Source organism: Drosophila yakuba, chromosome X, assembly GCF_016746365.2.
Source record: "Drosophila yakuba strain Tai18E2 chromosome X, Prin_Dyak_Tai18E2_2.1, whole genome shotgun sequence".
In the NCBI taxonomy this organism is placed as follows: Eukaryota; Metazoa; Arthropoda; class Insecta; order Diptera; family Drosophilidae; genus Drosophila; species Drosophila yakuba.
The window spans coordinates 5,215,870-5,237,389 of NC_052526.2; the positions used below are offsets into that span (position 1 = coordinate 5,215,870).

Genomic DNA, 21,520 nt, shown 5'->3' on the forward strand with positions numbered 1-21,520 from the left:
CCGCGTTCGCTTTCTCTCTCTCATTCTCTCTGCCGCTCTCCGCTCTTTCACTCGTCGGCGTGCGCGCGCTCTCTGCTGACTTTGAGTGATTTCGCATTGAGAGGAGCTTTTCGATTGAATTTATTGCATTTTGCAACGTAATTCCGCAAGTTCTACAAAGTTCTGCTTTGACATTTGGCTATTTCATCACGGTTTGTTTATACTCTATGGTATGCGGTGCAATTAACCGCTCTCTGCCTCTCTCTCTATCGCTGCCTCACGCGCTCACTCGCTCTCTCGCGTGATTGCTTCAGTTTGCCGGTTTTGCCGGTTAAGTGAAAAAGAGTTGAGAGCGGTGAATTTTTGAGTGGTGTTTACAATAATTGAGCGCACGCCGGGTGGAAATTGAGACAATCCGCAAATTGCATCACTCGGCAAATAAAAACATAAACAATTAACAAGAACAGACTCGAAAGGTTCTTGTAAAATTAATAGCAATACGAATCCAAATAAACAAATGTGTATTTGATTGGAAATCAAAAAAAGTTTGATTCATTAATTTAATTTACATACGAATGTATAAAATTATAGCATTCAAAATTATACAATATACACAATATAGTTTTTAACAAGTTTGTATTCGTTTATTAAAAAGTTCACATTCGAAAGTAGATGAGTATTTGTACACACGTACATACAGATATACATATGTACATACTCAGAAGAAATGTTAGGATAGTCCTTGGAAAAATGTTGACTTGTCACAATGCAATAAAAAAGTAATACCTTACTTACACGAATAAATGTTAATTGACATATGTACAAATGTTTAACTGCAGGTTTCAATTGCTTTTCTTTGGCATTATTTGGGATTCTTCTTCGCCGCATAAATGTTGCCTATTTTTAAATGGATTTCTTCTTTGTTGTGTTACGTTTTGCTTAGTTTCTGCGAGAAGTTCTTTATTCCTTCCCGCTCTTTTTAGCCCCTTACACTGCTTCATTTTCTCCTTACCCTTTCCTTTATCTATTTACCCTACCTACCGAAGTTCCTTATGTGCGTGTGTGCAATTTAAGCTCTTTGTCACTTTTTGTCTGCCGCGCTCTCGCTCTTTCCACTTTAACCAGAAACAAACCATCATCTTGCTCTCTCTTTCTGCAACTTCAGTTTCAGTTTTGTCAAGTTGATTGAACTTGTGAACTTTGTGGCGGCAAAAATAAACAATGCAGAAATGCCAATAAAACAAAAAGTAAAGCCGCAAGGTAGAAACAAAACAAAAGGCAAAGATTTTTTTCGAGTGTGTGTACGTGTGTGTGTGTGTATTTGGGTGTGTGTGAACCTACCTCAAGTCTAATTAAATTATGCCAAGGAAATGTAAAAAGAAAGAAAAAGCACTAGCCAAAAAGAAACAACAACTTTGGGAAGAAGAAGTTGTGGAATTTGTGGACGAAGGGGTAGTAAAATGAAGAAGGAGAGGAAGCAACAGCAACTTGAATGAAAAGTAGCATATTTTAACATACGTAAGTTTTCCAGCAATATTCTTAAAACGTTTATTTTTGAACACTTATAAAGTATGTAGGTAAATCACTAACGGTGCATTTTTATTGCGTATTACACTACATGCGACAATACATGTAACACATGCACACATATGTATGCATGTATGTACTTATGTGCATACATATGTATGTATGAATTCGAAAGAAACAAGTGATGGAATTTTGCGCCCTTCTGCGACTATTAAATCATCAGGTGGTTGCGACGCAAAGTTCTTCCCGCTTTCGTCACCCTGCTGATTTCGTTACGTTTCGCTTTCCATTGCACCAATTTCCATTGCACCTTTTTTGCGCGTGCATCTGCCCTCTCTTTCGCACCTTTGCACGCTACGGATTTTGTTTTGATTTCGCAACCAGCGACCCAGCAGGAAAATTCCAGTTGAAAACTCGCCCAAGAACTACTCTGCAATTTGCACTTGAAATTATTATTTAATTATTATTGTTAAATGCTCCTGTCAGCACAATGCCAATTAAGTAACGCAACGGGTATTTCCACTTAAGTATTTATGAGCACCACAAACAAAAGTTCCCTGCCAGTGCCAATACCCTCCTTCTCCTACAGGGTACAACTGCGTTACAGACAAAAAGAAATTGGCGCGCATTTTGTGAGCTTTTTTTCGCGCTGCATTCTTCCGCTGTCGAAGTTCGATTTAAATAAATTTTGAAATATTTTCGTATTAAGATGTTTGCGCAATTCTTTTTTACGTGTGCTGCTTGTTTTGTGTAATAATACTACACTACTTTCTGCACCGTTTACGTTCGCGCTAAAATGGAAAGTGTGCATGGGGAGATAAAACAACTGCGTAAATAATGGCAACAAGTGCCTGCCGTGCTGAGTTCCCATATCAAGTTTGTCCAGAATTTGCCAAGCTTTCAAAAAATCGACGTAACGTAACCGAATAACCTCGCGTCGGGCTCGTAAAAATGATAGGCGATGACAGTGACGACACCGAGTCGCCTGAATCGACAGTTATCGAAAATATCGGAATTAATGTGTCGATAGATTAGAAAAAGATAAGAAAGAATGCGTGGAAGGCGAAGAAACACCAAAGCAACTTAAGATGTATGTACATGTGGATACCACAGTGTAGCTTCATTTATGTATGTATGTAAGCAAGTTACATAAATGTGTACATACGGCTGTACGATCTTATCGACAGTATTGCTAATTCTGGATTGAGGTTCATCCCATCCCCAGGCGCAGTTGACTTGGCATTTAACGGTCTACACGTGCAGCAACAATGTAACTTTGACGCCGGTGTCGACAGGTGTACTCGGCGTAATTGTATTGGCAATTCAAATGCGATAAAGCCGGGGTGCCTCGAGTGCCAGTTATGCTCGCCGTAGGCCAGAAACTATCGCCCCCCATTGATAACGCAAATAATCTTAAATTGCATTGCGCACTAGTCTTCCTTTTGCAACAAAGTCGCTATCTCCTGCTTCTTATTTTTCTCCGCTACGTTACGTTTAGTAGTGGGATTTTACTACGTGAATACTGCGTAAAATAACAATTTTTTTTTTAAGTGCTATTGGAATTGTGAGTATTTTTATTACATACGTTTCAGTAATATTATAAGGCTAGTTTTCACTTAAATAAAGAGGTATGGGATTACATATATATATAATATTATATTATAATATTATTAGGCTAGTTTTCACTTAAATATGCATCTAAACTCGGTTTTTGCAAGGTGTACCTACATGTTTATATTATTTATTTGCCATTACCGCTTTTTGGCGCTAACTATTTAGACGCCTTTCGTATCAGAAGATAACGCATGTGCAAACCTTCAATTATAAATTATTGGAGGAGCTCAATACTCGAGTATTTTGGCACAACTGATTCATAGGCGTAATTGAACACACACTTGAAGGCCACGATCGTAATTTGAGGATTATCGTGAATGATTTCCAATCTGATATAAATAGAAGTATTTATTCTATTTATCATTGATTTTTTGGACCAAACACTTCTTTAATAATCTAGGAATTTGAAAAGAGGAAAGGGATGTTCAATAAGTTTATGAAGTATGTATGTACTTTTATGGATCTACTTATTTAATACATACATACATACATATGTATGTTCATACTTAGATATGTGTTAGGTTTGGCAGTCCAGTTTCTCATTTTTAATGCTAATTGTTCGTTACAACTCTATTCTCGTCATTCTATTTGACTCCTATTCCCCTTTGATTTATGTTCTTTTCTTACAGATGGCTTCGTTGTCTTCTTCCTCTTTATCTTTATCTTCGCTGTCGATTTTCTTCGCCGTTGACACATTTTGCATGTGGATTTACGCCCAGAGGTGTAAAGACAAAAAAAATAAAGGAAGGCGAAGACAGAAAAGGCAAGAAAACGGCAGCTGCAAAAACAACAAAAAAGCTCCGAAGAAAGAAGACGCCGGTACAGTTGCGCTCACACACACTCACATGCTCACACAACAAATTCGCCAAGAGCGTAAAACGCAAAAAAGTACAGCGTGGCGCTTTTATAACGGCACACAAAAAAAATCAAAACAATGCAAAAGCAAAACAGGCGCAGCACTCAAAACAAATCGAAGAGTTACGAGCACAAGAGAACAAATTGAGTGAGTTTTTCTTTTCGCTTTTTGTTGCAGCAACACTGTGGCCAAGACGAAAGTGAATGTTGCCGAAACACTGTTGCTAAGAAATGTTGACGGGGTAAAGGTAAGAAATTTTTGATGTTATATTATACATGTATTTTCGAATATATGTTGAAACCTAATGGAATTAAAACTTACTTGCTAAAATATGTATTTTTTAGAACAAGTTTATGTACATATGTATGTAACATGTATTCTTGTAACCATTTAACTGTCGGACTAAAATTGAAGGTTGATTCTCGCTGTCGGACAGAAATTACATGAATAATGTATCGCATTTAAGTTTACTTTTTGGGAGGCGTTTGCCTTGTATCCCTCGACACCTTTTTATGCATCCCCAATGCCCACCCAATTTTCACTTTTACTTTCACCTTTCCTACGTCCCCATTCCTGTCCCCAAACACACATTATGTTTTGCACAGTGCACAGCCAGGAATTGAAATGAGTGCGACCTTTTAATGATTTTCCCACTCCAGCTTCAACTTCAATTATACATTTCAGTTACCAGCTTTTTTTTTTTATTTTATCAAAATGTAAACTAATTTTATTAACTAACTACCATTTTTGAGAAATTTAATAAATGTCAGTTAATAATATGTTGAAAGGAGCTAGAAATAATTAAACTTGTTGATAGGGTTTTGTCTCCTACTTCATTTACGTACTTATGTGTGCACGTTTTTATCTTACTGTCTATCTGCGGATGTTTTCTTCCCAGAACATCCTCTATCCTTATCCCTTATTTATTTTTTGTTTTTCCTTGCCATTAGCTGCCGTCTGCGTATTTGGCACAAATTTCCACACGGCTGGATGGGCGTGGCGCATTTGAGGGTGTGCGGCTGTGGTTTGGGGGCGTGGCGGCACTGTCTGCGACCTTCAAAACGATAATGAAACCCGGGCGAAAAGCAAAACAAACTTGTCAGACGGGCAGAAGGACATTCAACCGCAAATGGGGAAGTGTGTGAGGGTTGGGTCGAGAAAATAGGGGCCGCCTTCGGGGCGGAAAAGTGGGGGGGGGTCGTAGTGAGCCAGACATACACTTCCACATCTCCATCTCCGCCACCATCATCGTTATCCTCTTCAACGTGTCCTGCGCAATCAAGAAAACCTCCAAAGGATTCTGCGATTTCAGACAGGCATCCTACTCGCTCCTTTCGGATTTCTAATGTCTTTTTCCTTGTATTTTTTGTTGCCATATTTATCCTTTGCTGGGCTGCAAGGTCACGGCAGGTTCAAGGTCACTTCGTGGGCCAGGTTAATGTGCGTCTGAGTCGGGAATTCGGTATTGGCATCGCAATTGGAAATGAAAACGAAAATGGCCCGCAAAAAGGAAGTGGCCGGGGCGAAAAATTTATGGCGAAAATCGTTCTCCAGGAACGTGAAGATTTTTCCAGATAACCGGCTTTGTTATTAAAAAAAGATAACGAATAGTACTATACTATACTAGTTACTATATATTTGTGATCAAAAATATTTGTTAGTAGAAACAATACTATCTTTTCGAAAGATATTTGTCTTTTCTGTAAAAAATGTATTCATCACATTGATGTTAATCAAATAATTCCACAATTACTTAGCAAACTCGATTTGGGGGATCCTTTCACGGAGTATTGTTTTTCCTGTACGCTCCACTTCTTTTTTCCCTTAATCGCTGATGGTTCGAATTCGGTAGGGAAAAAAGTAAATTTTCCCCATTCCCTGGACAGCCGTGCACTTGTGATCTCCGGGGAAAAGTGCCCAAAAAGTGGTGCACACACAAGTGGCACAGGGCAAAATAAAGAGAAAAAAGGACCCACTCGACAGAAGAAACTTGAGGAGTTTCAAATTGAAGCTACGGGGGAAAACAATCAACACCAAAAAACAAACGAAAAATAATTATGAGAATAGATCACTTGTGCGTCGACTAATAGATACCTATTCAAATTATTTAAATCAGAAATTATGTTAAAAAAAAAGACAACTTTATATTTTATTGGGTTGTGACACTCTAAATTTACCAATCATCCTAATCTTTGTAGAAATTTTCATAATTCCGATTTAAGTTAGTAACTTAATACGAAATTTTAAAAAATAATTTATAATCTATTGAGTAATTTATAAAAAAAAATGTTCACCCTTAAGCTTAACTACGTAGATCAGAAATACCCCTAAATGGTCGGAAATACCCCTAAATGGACACCCAAGGGGTTCTACCAAAAAAGACCCCAGGGAAGAAGGAAATTGGACTGGCTATACCTGCTACTCCTATACACCGATACTCAGATACTTAGATACTTCTCCACTTCAGACCCCCGACGTCTCGCTCGTCAATGTTGCACTTGAGGTTATCGTCGGGGAAAATCGTTAAACACACGCACGATAAGCGGGAAAATCCCGCTCTTCGGCTTTCCAAAACTAATATTTCCCCGTCTGGGTGCCGAGATAATATTCTTGTTTATTTTCGGATAACAGAATTTTCTTGCGCTTTCTGTGTTTTCAGTTTTCTCTCTGTCACTCACGTCTGTCACTTGGCATCTGGGTGTCTCTTTTCTTCGCCGTACAGCCCTCTCTTTTTGCCCGCCAAGAGCGTGACCTTTTGCGCTGGCGACCAACAAAAATATATATCAGCAAAATGCCCAAGACGGCACTAAACCAATAGCACTGAGATAAAGAGCGCACACTTTAAACCTTTAAACCGTATTGCAAGACTATTGGAAAAATCTTGGGTGTTTATATAAAATGTATGCATTTAGTAATACAAAATGTCAATTGTATTTAAATGGAAAATCGCCAAATTGCGGATAACTTTAGTGTTTTTCTCTGTGCCTTAAATTACCAAGCTGCACATACAGATAGAGTTGGAGATGCAAAGATAGATGGACTATTTTTGGTCAGCCTTAGCCCCAAAGTTTTTTGTTGGCCAGAAAATCCCGTCTATGTTAATTTTAGCCCACCTGGGGTCGCTTTTCTATATGCAACTCTCAGAGTTTTCTCGCGATTGAATGGAAAGTTGGGGGAGATATTTAAGTTAACTGAATAAATGTCAGGGTAAAAATCACGCCAAGGGTGATGTTTTACCAAGTGTTTTTGTAGATCACTGGAAGAGAAAATATCTATTTTTATTTAAACTAATATTATTCATTTTTAAATGGTGTACTTGCAATTTTCTTGAGTTAGTAAATTTTCTGTGATTCCGATTCCGATTCCTAATTGGGATTTTTATCTCATACAATTTAGTTGCCTAAAGTCAAGAGAGGCTTTGCTGTGATTTCCCCATTTAATCAGTTGCTAATTAAGTTTCCTCAACTCCTGAAATCTAGAAAAAAGGCTATCCGTATCTAGAAACGTGCGTATATGTATATAGTTAAACATTTAGTTGGCAGCGCAGTATCTATATCTGCCCCAATGAAATCTTATCAATTGTCACACTCTTAAGTGTCGTAGTATAATTCAAACTAAACGAAACTAATTTACTATCACTTTTTCGTTTTTGTGAAATATTTTCTTCGTCTCTTTTTCTTTTTTTTTGGCCATAGGTAAATTTAGTATATATATTTATAGTTATATATAGTTTGGTTATCAATCAAGGTCCGTATCGCGCGATTCCGCAAAAGAAATAAATGCCGCGTTAAGCTTTTAGCATACGCTATTTTTTATTTATTTTTTTTTCACATTTCAAACATTTTTTTACGCCTCACGCATTTTTTCCGCACATTTCCCCGCACAGCTCTTTGATTATATTAATAATGTCGGACCGTAAAAAACCCCAAGAAAGAAGCAGCTATAAATTTTTGGCCAACGCAAACCAAGGTCAGAAAGAAGCACTTTATGTTTCTTCATGTGGGTTTTACTTAGTCACAATCACAAAGGGGCTGTTATCAGCTTCTAACTGCCAACTTAACCGATCTTAAGTTAATAAAGATATGCACAGAAATTTACTAGATGATACACTAAGGAAGTAGATTAAGATGGTCCCATAAAATATGTCAAAAAGGTGTGCTGAGTGTACTTAGATTTCAGCAAAGGCTTTAGAGTTCTTAAACTGTAAGGGTTAAGCCACCTGGATTCCATTTATATTACTGATAAAAGGCGAGATGCGAGAACGCAAATTTTAAGGAGATAAAAGACCAGAACAAAACTGCTAATTGGGGAAAAAAGGGGGAATTTCAGACGCCAAAAGAAGTTGAGTGCGCAAAGAAAGAAGCGTGCAAAAAACACAAATAAAAAAGGAGACGTTTAGAAGTTAATTAAGCAAATTGGAAGAACAAAGGCCACAAAGGGAGAGAGGGGAAAGAGGGGGTTGACCACTTAATACGAGGCGAAAGATTAATGGACAAATCGAACCGAAAGCCCCGAAAATCGAAACAAAGTTTCTACATAATGAACAAAATGAACAAGGGGCCATGGGAAATCGCGAAAACCTACGCCAAGCTGAGCACAGTGGGGAAATATGATTGTGAAAGATGCAGCTCCAATTATTTCCTGTATTTACCACAATAATTTTTTAATATCACAAACATTTTTAATTGACAAATTCCACATTTGTAGTTTAATTAATCCCCAATATTTGTCTAATATATTACGTCTTAGGATTTTTCCCAATAGTTTCATTTTTTTTTTGACAAGATAATAACTCCGTCCCTGTGTCACTTAGTCAAAAACTCGGAAGATTAGGAATTATATAAGTAAGTGGGCTTAAATTTGGGTCGCCGATCCAGAAGGAAGAGTTTTAAAAGCTTACGAATCAAAAAGCAAAACAAAAAACTCGGCAGAAAAACAAAGGCTTTGTGCTAAGAAAAGTAAGAAAAACACAAAAAAATAATCAAACAATAAAAACTCGAATGTGGCGAATGTGGAGGGCAAAAGAAAGAACGCCAAATAAATTAAAATATTACATCGCTGACCCTGAACCTCGTTTTTTCGTATTGTTTTTCGTATGATTTGTTGTTGTGCGAACTTATGTTTCAAACGGTGGGGCAAAACCATTTTTCCTGTATTTTGATACTTGATTTAAAATGAAATTGCGTTAACTAGAAAATTGCTTAGATATATGCAATTTAAAAACAGGGCAACAAACATATTAGTATATCTATAATTCATTCCGGGTATATATTACTAAATGTTTTATTTGGACCACTTGATCAAAATAAAAAAATGTACTCGTGTATTTGAGTTTCCTGTAAGCGGAAACCTACATTTTGTAAAACCTCGGAAATTTGACAAGACTTCAGATAAAACTAAAACCATTGAGAAATCAAGAGTCGAAATGAATCATACGAAAAATATTTAATTCATACATAGTTACGATAGAACAACAATTGCTGCTTACTTGTTATCGAATAAACCCATAACCATACAGATTCAAAGATATTTTTGAATTTTATTTAGGCCCTGTTTTTGCGTACAAACTTCGGATAAGCCACAGTGTTCACAGCTCACACATTCCTTGATACTGCCACAAAAAATGTATTATGTTTCTTAATATTAAGCCAATCCATTCAACGCGGCAGTTGATCAATTGAGTGTGGAGCGTGAAGTGTGGCCTATTGGTTCATTCCGGTTCGCAGCCCTTCAAAACGTACACAGTGAAACAATTTGGGCACTTGCAAATTAAGAAATAAAGAAAATAAATTGAATGCTATGTTAAAAATTAATGAAAGCGATGATTACATAGAAGTAAAATTACTTACATATATAAAAATTTTTACTCGATCGGACAGGTGAGTATCTGTAATTTTTTTCTTGTGTAAAAACTGGCGATCGATGACGCATGACGAGTGTATGAAAATGTCCAAACAATCAAACCGATCTCAACCAGTCCGGATCGCTAGCACCTGCCCAGAGTAATAGCACCACTGAAACCACTGGAACCACTGGAACCACCGAAAAAAAACCACCCAACACACCGCTCTTCCGGGTTTTGATCGGTTGATCGTGGCTCGTGACACGTGACAAAAAAGTAGCAGACAAGTTCCCAAATTTAATTAGAAAAATTCATATCGAATACAGTTTAAAAGTGAGATTGCAGCATTTATTGCCTGAAAACTGAGCTTATGAGACTTTTTATAAATCCAATTAGCTACTAAGAATATGCCAGCGGTTGATGAAGCGCATTAATTATAAAGTATTTAGATATTCTCAGAATTGGGCTTTCCCTTAAATTGGCACCACTTTCTGTAAAGTGTGTGTCTTAGGATTTTAAGTGCAGAGAGTATCCAGAGTTCGTATACCCTTTTTTGCCAGCTAGAACGATGTTTTCCGTCGTTTTGTTTCCATTTTATCTTACTTGCTGTAGCAACAAGAAACTCAACAAAAACACGAGCAAAATAACAAAACGAAATAAAACTCTGCGGTTGAGTTTCTATTTTCCCACGCGCCCAGAAGGCGAAGGAATATGGGAAAAAAAGAGAGGGCCAGATAGGCGATGGAGGGTTAAGCATTTGCTGGCTTTTATCACATTTGTGTTTTGTCAGCTTTTCCACGCACACTCTTGTCCGATTAACTTTTAAGAAGTTTCACGCACTTTGCCCCACAGCCTTGACACGCATGACGAATCGGCGACAGATAACGATTTATATTGGGGATATATGTTGTGCAGAGACCCAGAGATCCACCCACTTGTATTGGCTCCTAAATGGAAAAGTAGCTGTGTGCTGCATAAACCCAAGGCTAAGTAACTACACTTATTTTTTCCAGTGCCAATTGCAAAACAACCACAATTTATATTGTTGACTAAACATTGCCTTCCTTGGCTAATAAGGCAGTAAGCCCGAGGAAACATTTGGCGCGTGAAAAAATATATAAATAATTTGAAGACCTTCCGCTTTGTCAAATAAAATATTCAAAAATAAACAAAAAATTTGTGAAAAAGAAAACTCACACAGTCAGACATTCCGGGCTTCTCAAATTCACTTCTTGAGAACGAAGTTCCTACTCTAGAAAATCGTTTTTAATGGAAATTTAAAACGCATCGTTTTTTTCCGCTGGTTTCAAGTGCAAAGCTATATGCATATAAATATATGCTGATAGATCAAATCGAAAGGGGGAATCAAGGGGGTTAGTAAAGCACCACTTGAAATAATTGCAAACAGGAAACAACATAAAGATTTTACGATTTTTCAATTGCAAAAAAATTTTCAAAAGAATTTTGTTTCGAAAAATAGATTATTTTTTACCATACTCTATATAACAATGATTTTTTGATAATTTGGATTTTATTTATGTATTTGTATCTGTTCAATTACAAAACATTGTTTATTGAAAAGGAATTTTCAACATTTTTTGCGGTTTGCTTAGCATTTTACAATTTTCATTCAATTTCGTCTCGAACAATTTTGTAAATCGTCCACATTATTTTTGTCATCACCTTTCAAAATATAAAATTACGAGTTGACAAATTCAGGTTTGGGCATTCGCGATTAATAAATGCCAAACAATATTATTATTGTTATTGAATTACAGGTCTCATTGTGTACTTTTTTCAATAATCAATAATTCCTATTTCTCAACTCATGTGAAAAAAATTAAATTTCGCTTGGGTTTGTGAATATTTCTGCATTTTTTGCGCTTTACTGAACGGAAAACGGAAAGTGTCAGCTAAAGTTGGCCAAAAGCAAGGGACCAAAGTGTGCTAAACTGCGCCGTAGACACAACACAACAACCCCCCGAAATAAAATAAAGAAAATGCTTCGAAGGCCGATTCTGCAGGAAATGTCACCTTATACGACACGAGAAAAAATATTCGTTGACACTGCAAAATAAGTTGAACATTCTCATTTCTGTCATGGATTTGAATTTAACATCTACGCAGTTGCTTCAGAGTTCAAGTCGATAAAAAAAATCAAATGCCATGGCATACATATATAATATGTATGCTTATACATAATTCAGAGATATCTGGCGAACTTGTTTCCAAGTTTGTGGAAAATTTTCCATCGGTGATTGTTTTTTAGAACACAAAAAATTAACACAAAATGACCAATAAAATAGTACACAGCTTAATGAATTGCTCGAATGTAAAACGTTTTCTTTTAGTTTCATCTTAGTTTCAACACAAAATCGGCAACTAATTTTAGAAGTGTATACAAAGTATATGGTGATTCTGCACACATTTTCAAGCGTCATAGTATTAGTATAAAGAAATGCTGATGAAATTCGGCCAGTTATGTTTCAATATTTTTGAAAATAACAATACCTTTGATTGGAAATTATGTACCTGTTCCTATGAGCATTCTCGAGGTACTAAAATATATTGAGTTGAAACTTGTTCAGACGCTAAATTTTCCATACAATAAAATAAATACATAAAACATACAAATAAAAGTGAACGCGAAGGCAAATTAATGACACGTGTAGCTGATAAGCAAAGAAATATACAAAATATGAGAGAAAAAAAAAACAATTGAAAATATGGTGGAGACCCCTTTTCCAACGCCCTCCTCCTTTTCACCTCCCTGCCAATGCCCTTCACAAAATCCATAGAAAAATGTCGAGTTTAAGGCCGAATGTCAAAGATAAAGAAATTAGCATGAAATAATAAATTTATCTCGAGTGTGGTATCCAACTGTTGCCAGAATTAGAAAATAAAATGAAATTATTACAAAGCCGAAAAAGTCGTGAAATCTTTTTGTTATACTCGTATACCTGTTGTTGTTCTTTTAGTGTGTTTCTATTTGCACCACTACTGTTGTTGTTGTTCCTACATTTCGTCTTGGTTCGTCTATAGTTTCGTTTTTTATAAGTACGATACGCTACGCGGGAAAGGCGGGGCTTTTATGGTTCCACAGGGAGTGGATGCAAAGTTGGGCAGGTGCTTCAGCTTAACAAGGGCTTACCTTCCACTCAACAATAAATACGAAGTCAACAAACAAGTTTGCTATTAACAGCTTGAGAATATGGTAATCTGGTTTTAAGACATCATACATCTATCACACCTTTGCCTAAAATCATAAATTATATGCATTGTCGTAATTAATTACTATTATTATGTGCAAAGTACTGCATTTTGCCCAATTCGTAGTTGGCTTGTAGATTTCCAAATGTTTGTGTGCGATTTTTCCGGTCGGCTATGCCTCTTCCAAGTCCGTCCGCAGTAAATGTTTTACTTTAGCGTAGTTTTTTCCGCCTCTGTGTAGATTTTTTTTTATTTGGCTCTTGACGACGAGTTTTTGGCGTTTAGATCATTGGCCCACACCTATGTATGTATCTTCCCCCTCCAATATGTTTCACATGCGCCTATGTCTGCGAACTGGAAAGTCTTTAAAACTAATTTGAAAGCAAACATTATGGATTTTGGCAGCCCAAAGGCACAACGAAACTAATAAAACAGAAATACTTGAAAGGGAAGCAAGAAATTCGCGGTCGAATGTTAATTGCCGATAAATGTTTGGAGTCTCATGAAATCGAATGAAATCGTAGTAAAATGAACCAAGAGGGTCAATTGATGTAACAACTCTACAGGCGCGTGGGCAGAAAAGCGCTTGAAGTTTGGAGTATGGCAAAATTCTAGGTTGGCGGCATGACAGATTTTCTCGCTGTGTTCTAAAACATATTTATTCGGCGACATTTTGGCATCAAATCAAAAATTCGTACATAAACTATTTTTGAGGCGACAGTCCCCGAAAGGAGCGGTCGCAGGGCGGGGGTAGGGGTAGGGGTAGGGGTAGGGGTTGGGGATGAGGTTGAGTTGGCGGCCGCGACTAAAACGTTTTGTTTTGGATTTATGTGATTTTGATGGAATCACTTGCAGACAACGGCGACAGCGTCCAAAAATAAAAATAAGTGTAACCAGGAAGCCTAGCGAAGCAAAAGCGAATGCTGCCTTTGGCACACTGATCAACGTATAAATTACCTAAAACTAAATAGAATTTTACATATAAAATCAAATGAGGCTCATATTGCTGTACTTCCATACTTCATATTATTGAATATATAAGATATTTCCTTGTACTTATTAATGTTCAATCAATAATTACGTATAATATCGGTTGGTTTTAGCTGATCCATCAAGCCAACAACCACATGAATCGACCAAACCTCGAGTGTTCTGTGCCAAAGCAAGGCATACCCCACACCATTTTCCATCGAGGGCATTTCGGGCGAATGGATAGAAAGAGTACCCAAAAGCATACGAGTTTTCCATGTGAAATACTTAGCACGGGCTAAAAATCGTTTTGAACAATAGATAAATGTCATGCAGCTGGCTTCGGTATGCTTTTGGATATGTGCCTCTAATTCGACTATTCTAAATTTACGCTAAAAGCCAGCGGGGCCACAATGGTACTGACCACCTAATTTGGTGCGAACCCCCGAAATAAACACAAAAAAAACTGAAAATCCGGATTCCGTGTAACCCCTGTGGTATCTCTGTGGACCAGATTCTCAAAGTCCAAACATCGGCGGCTCTTGGCATTTACCATTATCATTATCGTGTATGTAGCTATTACCTATGTACATTACCTATGGAGCCTGAGGATGCCGATTATGATGGTCTCGTGCGCTCCATGAATACCGTGCCACTGTCAACATTTGCATATCACTTTCGTTTCGGTTGTTGGTACTGGTAATATGTAACGAGTCAACACTGTTTGCGAGAAAAGAAACATTGGACGTGATCTCAAGCTACATCATTTGTATTTGATGGGGAAACCTTTCATTTCTCAAGTGCAAAGATTTCGTTGTTTTACCTTTAGAAATATTTCGTAAATTTAACCCGTGTGAATGATCTCCTCTGTTTGAGTTAGCCAGTGGCTTTCTTTCTGATTTCAAATCCATTTTTGTATCTTTCGGGCATATGGTAAATCTTGGGTGGATCAAATAGCTCCTTCTTTCCCCCTTCTCTCCCTCCTTCTCGTGTGCACTATCATTATCATTATCATGATGATCGTTTGTCGTCGTCTTAGTTTTTTTTTTTCCTTTCATTTGACAGACGTGAGAATTTTGTGAGCAAAGAAAACGGACAAATATACAAACACACAATGATAACAGAGCATATCTGGGCACACAATTTACACACCACACACACAGCACACACCAGTGGACGAGCGCACACACACTTGCACACTTGTGTGCAGTGAAAAATGTTTCAGTGTCGCCCAGATTCAGATACATCTGCATCGTGTAAACATATCGCCCAAAATGTCAATTGCAATGCAGCCCAAAAGATTCGGATACAATTCGCTGAAGTTCATTTCAACGAAATTGTATAAATGGTTTTTTGTATAATTGAGTTTTGCGTATTTTCCAAGCCAAATCAAATATTAAGACTACTCGTGTATGTGGATTCCCCGCAAAACAGCTGATATAAGAAAAAATCGCTTCGTTGGGAATTCCGACCTGCAGTAAAGACAAAAAAGCGAGTTATCTCATAGATACACTCGAGTCTCTCACACATATCAAATGTGGCTCACACGAACACTAAATACTGACTCGGTGCTCTAATTTCTTGATTACACTCGACCAGAGGCTGCACTGGGCCAAAAACGGCATTTGTCCAAGGGATTAGCATTCCAAATGGATGGCAAACATGGTGCAATGTCACACTCGAAGAAATTTTCGGTTATATTTCGCATTGAATGTCATTAAAAATATCTTTTAGAACTGCGATTGCGTTGAGGTTGAATTGTATCATACATTTCGTGTGCAATAACATAATTAAATTTTTGAATGATATTACTGTTGTAAGAGCCTAAAATACGCACTTAACTAAGAGAAAATATTGCTTTTTTTGTCATGTACATATGTATATGTAGATATGTATATACATATGTATATTACCGCCTCCCTCCGCCTCTTTTAACCTGTCTATGACAATCGTGATGATGATTACACAAGTGCGATGACAACCAAACGTAAGAGCATCAAAGAAAATGCAAACACTGAATTGTGTGTAAACAGAAATTGATAAAGGAAAAAACAGGGAACGCAGATAGAAGATAGAAGATATAAAACTGTGCTGGATGAAGTGGTGCGTGGAGGAGCTCAATGGAGTAGAAACACCCGAGACGAGACACACAGTGGATTCTAGTTAAATTCATTAAATATTAGCTCGATAAACTCCACGGCTGCGTCAGCGAATCGTAAAAAACTAAACACCCAGAAAAAGTTGAGAACTACTCCCGCATACATATGTGCGGTGATAACGAAGGAGGGGGGGAGTTGTCAAACACTTTGAGACACATTTTCCAACAGTAAATCCTCGATATATGTGAGTGTACAAAATCCAGGCACTTGAATATTTCAAAACCAAGAACGAAACGGAGTGGCACTTAAATCCCCTTGATAACAATATATGTTACTTTTGGCCACTAGAACATTGGTTGTATAATTCCCTTTCATAATTGGAAAATTGCAACTTCGACGCTTTACTTTGACTGGTCTTTGTAGAGAATTGGGGGTAGCTGGTATATTATGCTTTACAACTGGAAAACTCTTTCCACCGCTGATCGTTTCACTAGTTTTTAATTTTTTATGATTGATTTGTGTGCGCTATTAAGATTGCATATCGATATCAACGGCGACGCGAGTCTTAAGAGTCAAAAGCCCACCGCCATAAAACAAAAGTCGCTGGAGCGGGGTTCTATACACATATGTACATATGTACGTATGGCGTATAACGTATAACGTATAGCGCAACAGGTGCGTATCAGGTTGCTAGGCCTATGCGCCACGCCCCCCGCCCACCCGCCGCCCTCACCGAAAGTCCAATTCCAATCGGGTTTTCGGTTGATTTTTATTTTGTTCATTCGGCTGGATAGTTTGCCTACGGTAATGATAAATTGGGTTTAAAGCCCTTTCGCTTAACGCTTTACGAGTTACGTGTTAGTTTGTGGTTTGTCAGAGATGCATGGAATAGAATGTTTGAGAAAATGGCTAGTTTCGGCAAAGGAAATGTTTTCATGTTTGAGAAAATGGCTAGTTTCGGCAAAGGAAATGTTTTCAGCGCTAATATTTCCAAGTTGCCTTCATTGTTAATCCAACACTACTACTACCTTACTAATTTATCAAAAACTTGTATATTTTAAAATAACTATATATTATTGTATTTACTTTGATACACATATTTACTATATATACTGAATAGTGTGAAATTCCATTTCCCACCCCGCGAACTATTTAAATTTGACGGAATTTTCCTGCTCGATGTTTGTCTGCGTTGCGTGGGCGTCTGGAAAATTTCCCAACCGAGAGAGAAAAATTACTTGTAACCACACTTAGCGGTAATTAGTGACGAAAGTTGGACTCGCTAGTGCGGCCACTTGCGATTGGGGGCCTCGAGTGCGTGAGTGACTTGCTACTTATATATCCCCATTGGCTCCAGAACTCGGTACTCTGGCCCCCTCCAAAGTTTACCGATCGATCGATGGTTGGGAATCGGGAATCGGGGAAGGGTTTCAGCCCCACTCTCTAATCTAATCGTGCAATTCCGCTGACCTCGCCTCGGTTTAAACTATCGTTCAGAATGTAATAAAAATCATAAAAAATTAAAAGTACCCACACAGATAGTGATACATCAATTTTTTTTTTTTTAGTTTCGGGTGGAATTGAATTCATTGAACTGCCCGTAGGCCCCTTGAGGCAATCCGAGATAACCGTAGAGTAAGGCAAGCATTTCTTGATTAATTTTACGACTCGGCGTGTCAAATGTCAAGGCGTACTTCTATGTAGTGCTTAAGCGAGAGAGACTCGTATTTGGTAAAATCAACTTCATATGGGGATTTTACAGGGACTCATACATATATGGAATACAATTGTTGTACAAGCTAAGGATTCATAAGGATAGCTCAAACATTAAGCCAATGCGCACATACCACTTGATATGTACTACAACTATGCGAAATGCTTGTTCACAGAACGTTTCACTTGCGTTTAGACTGTGAACCAGTAGCAGTAGCCAAGACACATATGGCCCGAAAGTTCATGGGAAAAGCATTTAAATCATTTCGATTCAGTCCAGTTTAGCACGCGCAAAGCCAACCGAGCCAAACCGAAAGCCCCGCGCGAAGAGAGAAATACCAGAAATGCCGAGAAAATTCCAAATTGCTAAACGACACTAATCTACGTTTTATTTAAATGACGAACCGAAAAACCGGAGACGGTGAATGGGATTCGGATTGGATAACAGGGGGATGGAATGGTGGCATTGGGTACCTGTTGCCAAGAAGTCGGCCTATACAGGTGTAAATGCACTGGCAGAAAAGTGTTTGACTTAAACCAAAGTACTTACTAGCTAGAAATACGTTTGTTCGTTGCGCCTGATAGACTTTGAATTCAGTTCCTTTAACCATTCATTTCCTTTACCATTTCCGTCACCTTTTTTCGCTAGTGTAGCGACTCTCCCGCGGAGTCTTTGCATCTATTAGAATGTTTCATTAGGCGACCTTTAGCGGCCTCTTTTTCCCCGACTCTATTTCTTTTCTATATCTCGCATCCATTGTTGTTGCTCTTCTGGTACCTGTTCTTTGATCCGAAATCTGGTGTTCAAACAGAATTTAGCCGACAATTAATACGAGGCTCGGGGTTCGTTAGTTTATTTATTTTTTGTCTCCTTTTGGTTGTTTTTTTATTATTTTTATTTTTATTTCGTTTGGTTTTTGGTTTTGGTTTTATTTGTCGGGTTGCACCGGTTTCGTTATGAGCGTTATGCTTATGCGTAGGGCCTCGAGTTGGAGATGCTCAAATACAATATCTTGTTTTAGAGGCTGTTGTATAAATTTTAATGAATGAGTTAATTCCCCGTTTCGTAGAACTGTCAATAATAATATTTAGTAGCCCCAGAGCGTTGAACCTACTCCCGTCCTCACCTGTTCATTTTTTTTTCTGTGTGTACGAAACGAAAAAATAGGCAAAATAGAAATCCGAAACGTATTATGAAAATGAAGTTTTAGTGGCATTCTTGTCCTCGCTCCATAAACTCTGCCGTAAATGTCATGCGAATTGTAAACAAAATGTTTATATCCGCAAACAAGTCCCGAATAGATATAGATATAGGTGGCCTAAGGTAACCCAATTTCCACTTTTCAAATTTTCCACGGCTGCACACTGTAAATATTTACAAGATTTTGGTGCAGCTGATATGCTGACATGCATTTCTCAAATCATTTGGGTATCGCGCAAGGTTGGGTCGGTTTATTTGTGATTATCTTGAGAAAATACTCTCAAATGTTTCATGTTTCATTTTGCTATCGCTATTTACGCTATTTACGAGACTGTTTTTCAAATTAACGTCTCGGATTGACACTTTTGATTACGGATGACTGGGATCATCGGGAAAATGCCAGATATCTTTAAATCGACGTAAAACATTGTAGCATTAGTAAATATTCAATTTGAAATCTATAACATTTTGATCTCCTTTGAGTATTCTGTATTGCCCGTAAACTATCTTCGATTGAGACTCATGAAGCAGTTACTCTTCACTTTAATTGGGAAAAAATTCAACTTTACTCGGTGATCTGTCGGAAGATTATTGAATTGCGGGCAATTGCCGCTTATTTTTATTTTTTGGTCAAAATTGTTTCTGGTTTTTGGGTTCTGAGTCCTGGGTTCTCAACTGGCCGATGACAAACTACTTAAAAGCATTAAAAATGTCAGATGTCATTGCCCCCGCACCCCCAAAAAGTCGTGAGTGTGTGTGCTTTGATCTCTGATTTTCCTTTTTGGACAGTCATCGCCATCGCCAAGATCTTCGATCGTTTAACAGCAACTAATTATGAAGCAATTCCATTGCAATCCCAGCGGTCTTCGCTATTTTTACGTTTATTTGCCGACGCTTGTGTTTGCTCTCAAACACAATAAACAAAAAGGCATGCAAAAAAAAAAAATGAAAAAATAAAAATAAGACAAACACTTCGCATACATTTTACATTTATAGTTTCTAGTTTTTTGTGAAGGTTGCCTTTGTTTGGTTTTACGAGTCTTTCAAACATTTTTGTATTTTACGATCTAAGGCTAGTCGATCGACCAGTTGAATTTTGAATGGATCTTGATTGGATTTCTCCGAGCAAACCAAGGCAAGTTGATCAGACGGTGTTTTTTTTAGTTTAAAAGAAAGTCTGTTTCTACACAAAAATTAATTAACATTTTCTTTAATTTGAGTTCAAACTTTATAGTTTTGCATATAAAACTTAAGAGCTAGAAATAATGTTGTTTTATTTAAAATTTTTTTTATTAGGTTACTTGTTTGTTGACAATGAATACAATACGAAAAAAACAACTTGAGCGTATGAATTTCGAAATAAGTTTTCGATATCCGGAGCATATCTTGAACGGAAAGATTAGTTATGCAGCGGAAATTCTGGTGAGTCGCCGACTGAAACTTTCAGGAAATCCCCCAGGGAATTAAAAAGCCCTAATCGCGGCCCGAGTAGAGGAGCCTTATCAATATGCCTTAAAAGGTCTCCCAAATATCACACTTCACTTCGGTCCCATGGGCTGTTTGATATGTTTAGCTGGAAGTGCGAAAAGGGAAAATTAAATGGAAACAAATCAACCAGGGGTTCTTGTGCGTAACCCCGATTACCAATGCCCCTTCTTTGGACCCTTAGACCCCCCTAGAACCCCCTTAGAACCCCAGCAAGGGTCGTATCTGCGGTCGCAGTTTGTTATCCATTCAAAGCAGTCGTTTCCGCTCATATTTGCAATTACAAATCCAAGTCAAAATGCTGTGGAACTCGGCATACTCTACTTGAGTATAAATATATGCACTTCTGATTATTAATATGATGAATGAGTATTGTTATGCTCAGTATAGTTCGGAGTTCTTATTATTTGTTGTTCTCAAAACTTGTGAATATAACATGGACATTTTTGGAATGTCTTCTTTCAGACGCCCAATAGCGTTGGAGCAGTCCAATTGCCTAGGGTATAATTACACACGATTGCTAGGGGCCTGCAAGTATTGCGAATCGGGCTTTACAAATATAATAACAAACATACCATTGGGCAGCCCACACAGAGGCCTTATTCATATTCTCAGGCTTCTTGGTTGGGAACGTCAATGCCAAAAGTCAAAGTCTGACTGTGGATTAATCATCAATCAAAGAGCTGAAAAGCAGAGAGTCAAAGCCGAGACGGCATAAATTAATCGTGAACTCGCGAACTCACGAATACCCCAAGTTGAGTTCTGCTATCCGGATCTTGGGAAAGTATACCACTGACGTCACATCAGGCCTATTCTCATTTCATTTGAGGGAGTGGAGATATCACACCGCATAGCTCCATTCAATGGGCTGTTACTGTGGACAGCACTTCCGATCTCGCTTGTTTTGTTTTTGTTTCTGTTTTAGTTTCTGTTTTGGGATCATAGGTCTGTATATGGCTCAGAACCTGGTGGTACGTTCCACTCCGTTTGAGGAGATGTGATCTTCACTGTGTTCTCTGTCCAAT

The 21,520-nt window shown here is 37.8% G+C and overlaps 2 long non-coding RNA genes across 3 annotated transcripts in view; one reads left to right on the top strand and one right to left on the bottom strand.

The window, feature by feature from the left end:
• The first annotated feature begins 44 nt into the window (after window positions 1-44).
• Window positions 45-21,520, top strand: part of LOC120321529 — a 29,068-nt gene continuing 7,592 nt past the window's right edge. For both annotated transcript variants that reach the window (XR_005561211.2, XR_005561276.1), the window contains exon 1: window positions 45-4,223. This is a non-coding gene — a long non-coding RNA (uncharacterized LOC120321529). The remainder of the gene's footprint in view (window positions 4,224-21,520) is intronic.
• LOC120321644 lies at window positions 1,503-11,233 on the bottom strand. The gene is made up of 2 exons (XR_005561411.1): window positions 9,465-11,233; window positions 1,503-5,987 (listed from the first exon to the last, which is right to left on the bottom strand). It is a non-coding gene; the product is annotated as an uncharacterized LOC120321644 (long non-coding RNA).